The following is a 6263-nucleotide window of genomic DNA, read 5'->3' on the forward strand; positions in this document are numbered from 1 at the left end:
CGTATGCATTTAATACATAACATGTATAAAATGCACACGTCATGTATTTGTAAGGTATAAATGTAAGTTCGTTTAATTAATAAACACAGTTGTCAATTGAGACTCGCTGGTTTCATTTCTCCCTCAAGCACAATAATACACCACAATATTTTGTTACAATAAAAATGTGTTAATTTTGACAGACAGTGTGAAAATACTTTTGTGTTCTAATTCGAGAAATATCTATTGATTACATAATATAATTAGTTATTATCTGATTTTGAGAGGGGTTAGATTTCTCAATCGTTGTATAGTCTATTGAAAGGTACCTATGTGTTATACATTTGTGATAGAACAGCTATGAAATTCTTATGCTGTTATTGAAAAGTCCGCGATACATGGGGTATTTAGCAATTTTATTTATTTTGTTTTATATAATTTAGGTATTCTCTTCCAGTCTTAGTAACGTAGGGATATTGATATTTCTGTTTAATTTCGGTTGGAGCTATTTTTTATTTGCAGTTTTCCATCAGACAAAAGTTATCTTTATCTAGAAGATCATCAGATTAAATGTGTGCTCTTTATTTAGGTACATCGACTTCATATTTACCTGGACTTACGTTAGCAGCTTCAGAAGTTTCTAGATTTCCGCTCGCAGGAACAGTATCACCAACTGATGAATAATTTGAGTCAGAATACCACGAAGAAACAAATTCAATTTCTTTTATTTGTAAAACATCTTTGTAAAGTCGTTAATTTGTAAAAAACTTATTACTTTGTACTTGTTCCAAAATCAATAACCAACTGATAGATATTAAAACATTCCCAACAATATTCACAGTTTTAATTAGTGCCGAACCAAATAAATCTTTTGTAAGCAGCGAAAACTATTTGAAACTATTTGAAGATTTTATTAATCTCTTGTTGCTTTCATGAAAGCAATATAGTACTCATGAAGTTGTAATTTACTGTTATTAAATATCCTAAATATATTCTATTGGACTTTTTAAAATGTTATTTTCTTTCATCTATAATTGAGATCGACAATCGAAAATCAAAATTAATTTATTTTGCTTAAAACATGATAATAATTGTGATGTTTAATAGATTACATGTAGAACATGTTTCATCGTTTCAACGTTAATCAAAATTTGATATACTTATTTATAACTAGAATAGGTTGTTACGCAAATAATTTTCATTATTTTTAAAGTTGTTATTCTTGATCTATTTTATTAGTCTGTCATGCTATTTATTTATTAAATTAGTTCAGTAAAAAAAGAGACAAGAATAGATTTTATTGTTCAATTAACTGATTGCTAAATAGTTGTTCGCATTAACACTATAATTTATTTTGCCAATGCTATATGCAGGGTAATTTTGATATTGCGTTATGAAATGTAACTACGTACTTACCTTCTTGAAAATAACACCTTATAATCAGTTACTCGACTCGTAGATGTAAAATAAAAAAAAGTGTAAGTTTCGAACAAAATAAATATTAATAAAAAATAATTTTATATTTTACGCGCCCTAATGCCACTACTGCTACTCTAAGAGAATTCGTCGCAGCGACTACATCATACTTTCAGTCAGAAAACACTCACGCATACGCCATACTCGCACTTAACTACAAAATGATAAAAAATCAGAAAATTAAACCGGGATTTTTTTTGATAAAAATATTACATTCATGGTTGTTTTAGGCACAATGTTAGAAGAGGCAATGACGAGTATGTCGTTTTGTATAATAACGCAATGTCAAAATGACCCCGTATATTCATAGACTTCGAAACTATTTTTTAAATCAAAAAATATTTTATCACAATATATTATTATAAATTAGAGAATCTCATTATCTAGGCTAAAATTTATTTCTTAGAATTCTGAGGTCAATAGTCAGTTCAATGTAACTTTTACTTTAAAAAGTTATTATGAAGATATACTTACCATAGACAGCATTGCATTAAGGAAAATAACACAATAATATATGTTGCACTCATTTATTTTCTGTCAAGCAACATTTTGATCAAAAATCTTAAAATACTTATTCACTAGTTAGGACCAAATATTGATTTACATTATTTAACGGAAAAAATAAAACAAATAACAGTATAGCTTCACATATCAAATTATTTCAATAGTATTAAAATGCATTCTCTGCTGTCACATTTGTTACTGGAATTGAAGAAGTTGGCTCTCAGTGAAGTAATAAAAAGCACGTGGGTGTGGAATGAAATTCGGGATGCGATTTCTGCAGTAACAAGTCTGTTTAAGGGAAATTTTATATGAAGAAGCATACTAAAATAGTATTGTTTAGGTTTGTAAAGTTATAATAACTATTTATCGGACTATAAGTTATATTACAGTCATCATAAAGTATGGTAAAACATTCCTGTGGTACAATTTTAATAAGAGAGTGGTTAAAGGAAATTACTTTGATGATTCAGCAAATATATTTGCAGCAAATTAATATTAATATGGATCTGTAAAAGAAAATGATTTAATATTTACAAATCGTATACAAACTACTTCAGTCCTATAATCTCGCGTGTAAAACAAAATTCGTTTCACAGAACAAACAAACAAACATAATTTATTATCTCTATCAAAGTGATATGTTAATAGAATTCACACCTTTTGCCCATTATAATAAATTCTAAAATCATGACAATTTTATATCTAATATCCGTAAAAAAGAAAACATTACCTTGATCCATAACAGAAATATTATATCAATTGAAAACATTTATCATTCTTCAAACTAATTTCAATCGTAAAAGTATTAAAATTTATTAAACTAAATTACCAGCACTCGGAAAATATCTACGTAGATTCTTACAAAAAATTATCTAACCTTATAAAGCAGTAAATTCTGTAGAAAATGTAGAGAGTGGTACAGTCAATGGGTCTTTCTTATCCGAATTTTTATCTACATTGGCACCGGGAAGAGACCAAGTCGAGCTACCGGCTGCAGTAATTCTAGGTCCCATATTGTCGTACGCCGACTTTAAAAAACAAGTCCTACTACGTCTAGGTAAGGTAGCACCACCTCCCAGCAAGTCTGGGTACTCATCGTTGTGCCCAGCAACTTGAACTGATATAAAAATGTTCCCATAAGGAGCTGGTAAAGCGAATTCAGCTGGTGGGGGAGGAAATGTCCCTGGAGGACCTTCTATTGTTATCTGGACAGGCTCTAAGCACCTAGTATCTTCGCTTTCCAAAGACATAGACCTATCCAGCATTTCAAATCCGTATGATGAGCCCAAATCACCACTGGTTCTATCACAGCTAGCTGCTAAGGATGTATCGAGAAGCTTCTTCTCTTGGTCAGTGAAACTTCTACTTGGCGGCATTCTTCGACGCCGCGTCTTCCAGCAGATGCAGGCGGAAAGAAAACCCGCGGCAGTCATAGCAAATAAAGAACCAGCTATCAAGAAGAAAGTAGAATAGTCCGGAGCAACTCTAGCAGGCGCTGACCTGGCTTTGGGTAAAAATATTGTTAAGTATGTCGAGGACTCGCCAGCAAAACTCTTCGCACTACATCTCCACTCTCCAGCTAAGTCACTGGTCACGTTATTAATGGTCACGTTGACCCACTGCGCACTTTTGTTAAAGAAATCGTCACTATACTCATCGAAACGACTCACTTGGTGTTTTGGATAATAATATCGCTGCTTGTACTCGTACTGTTGTGCACTTGGATCTGGTGGAACGACCATGTTACCATGGGCGTAGGATCGCCTGGACGAAACATCCGAAAGAAATGTCTGCTCCTGTCTCAGTTCTGATCACAGTTGGTGCGGACATTGCTGATGGTGGACAAACAAAGTCTTCTCTCTTTAATACGCGCCATGATGTCTTATGTCTGTTATCTGGACCATCGCAAAAGACATCTTCATTTCAAGATTGCTATCCAGAAACCATTCGTGGAATTCTCGTAATCTACAATCACAGTACCAGGGGTTGTCTGATAATGTTAGCGTTTTCAAAACTGGCAGGTTAAAATGTATCTTGGTGAAGATTGGTAAGTAAGTTTTGATGTATATTCACTGTTTCTAATGCTCTCAAATTAACGAAAGCGAACGGATGCACCGACCTCAGCTTGCATCTAGATACCTCAAGTTTCTTTAAATATTTTAACGGAGGAAACTGTTCTGAGACGAGATTTGTCAAAGGGTTGTCGTTTAGTATCAAAAGTCTCAAACGATCGGTACCTTTGAACGTATCGGGAGATAGCTGTAATAGTTCGTTCTGAGACAGATCTAATTCTATTAATATTCTAAGTTCCCTGAATGCGTTTGAATGTAATGCTTTCAGACTCGTCGAGCTGAGATTTAGTCGTTGCAAGTTCAATAGTTCGATGCTTGCGAACGCGTCTCCGAGTAATACTCTCAGTGGATTGCCGTGTAAGTCCAAAACCTGAATATCTGATGCTAATTTTGGCAATTGTTTTAATCCAGCCGAGACGCATGACGCGGTCTTCTTTCCCGATGACCACTTGCAATGACATTCCGCGATCTTAGCGCAGTTCAGCCAGTCGCTGCCAGCCAGTGTGATGGTCAAGGAAGGCCGACCACCAGGCCCATGGTCGCCAGTCCATCTCATATCAAACTGTTGTTCTGTCACCTGAAACAAAATATGTTTGTTAAACATAATCCTTGTTCGCAGCTGTATGGCTGGTAGAATACGTGTCTAGAATTTTGTCAGTTCATTTTATGCCTTGAAGGATTCGGATACTTTATCCTGTGATACAATATGTGGCATGTTGGTCGTTTCGGTGCTTTTATGGCTAGATGTGTGGTACGTGCGGGTCGAATCTAATATCAAATCAATATAGCTCAGTGCCACAAGGCCGCAGATTAACGGAGCCACCATAAGCAGATCTCGTGTGTCCATATTTCATGGTTGATAAATGAGGAACATTTATTGCCAAAAAGCAATATCATTATGTTGACTTTTCATTAGGCCGGCAAAGCAAATAGGTTACTTAATGTCATTATGTGATCATCGCTACCTATATACATCCATGTTATCAATGAAATTAGATGCTATAATATCAGATTGCTTAATGGAATGGGAGATTTTTTGATTTGCAAAAAAATTAAAGCGTCTAGTAGATGCTCAATACTTATCTAAAAATACTATACTATTTTATGTACTTCATATTAAAACGAATCTCATAACTTTTGTTATTGTGTAGTACAATTCGAGATAACGGTAACAAAATATTTACTATTATTTCAGTCATAAAATTATAGAATTATGAGATGCTAAATAAAAATAATTTTAATAATTTTTGAAAATGGAATTATTTATTAAAAGTCAATACACCTTCGTCACCGATACAATCTGGTTTATCATATTATTAATTGACAAATACTAAACAAAATTTTCTTAAAAATAATGATATTACATATTTAAAAAACAATTGTTTACTGAAACTTGGTAGATAACTATTTCTCTTTACGATCCAATCTTGGCAACCATATTTCACATGAGTCGTCTATCACGAAGTGAAAACGTAGAACGGAGCTCGAAAGCGTCAGAGGGTGAAGGGACGCTTCAACGGACGCAGTAAAGCCTGCGGCGAGTAGACAGTGTGGACACGCTCACAACCTCTCGAACCGACAGACATCTCGTAATGAAAAATCAATAACGTTGAATCTGCTACTCAAAGTATAAATTTAAAATGGAATGAGTTGACATGAGGCTATGACATGTAAAATTGAGAAAATTGTATGGATTCATAAAAATATTTTTGCCTTAAAGGTTTTGTCCTTTGGGACAATTTTGCCAACGCTACAAAACTATAATTAATATGAAAATTTTTGACGTAACTGTTAAATAATTGTTTGTTAATTTTATATACTGATCATTATAATTGATTAAAACAATGGTACAAGAGGTTAAAAAAATCATCAAAACTTGTCCTAGATTCTGTTTCGAGTGTGTGATAAAGTAGGGTATATCTGATGAAAAGGTATCATTCGTCTACCACATGAATCTAATTCCAGTTGGTATTCAAAATACCTATGAAGAAGTTCTTCCTGCAAATGTCTTTATAATGAAATGACTTTAAATTTGTATAATGGAAAATAACAGTTTTTTAATATCTGACGCGGCTCAATCACTTTCACTATTCTATGTTAAGCGATTTTATATATTTAGCGCAATTGTCATCTTCTCTTCAAACTTCAAATTGGTAAAATTTTCATACAAGCGTATGACCGATCATAACAAATTGGAATTGGATGCTAAGCGCTGCGAAGTCAAAGAAAAAT

The 6263-nt window shown here is 33.5% G+C and overlaps 1 pseudogene; it reads right to left on the reverse strand.

Annotated features, from left to right (window-relative positions):
- Window positions 1–2263: 2263 nt before the first annotated feature.
- LOC119193562 lies at window positions 2264–5010 on the reverse strand (annotated as a pseudogene).
- Between the last annotated feature and the right edge of the window lie 1253 nt (window positions 5011–6263).

This window comes from Manduca sexta, unplaced genomic scaffold (genome assembly GCF_014839805.1).
Source record: "Manduca sexta isolate Smith_Timp_Sample1 unplaced genomic scaffold, JHU_Msex_v1.0 HiC_scaffold_704, whole genome shotgun sequence".
NCBI lineage: Eukaryota > Metazoa > Arthropoda > Insecta > Lepidoptera > Sphingidae > Manduca > Manduca sexta.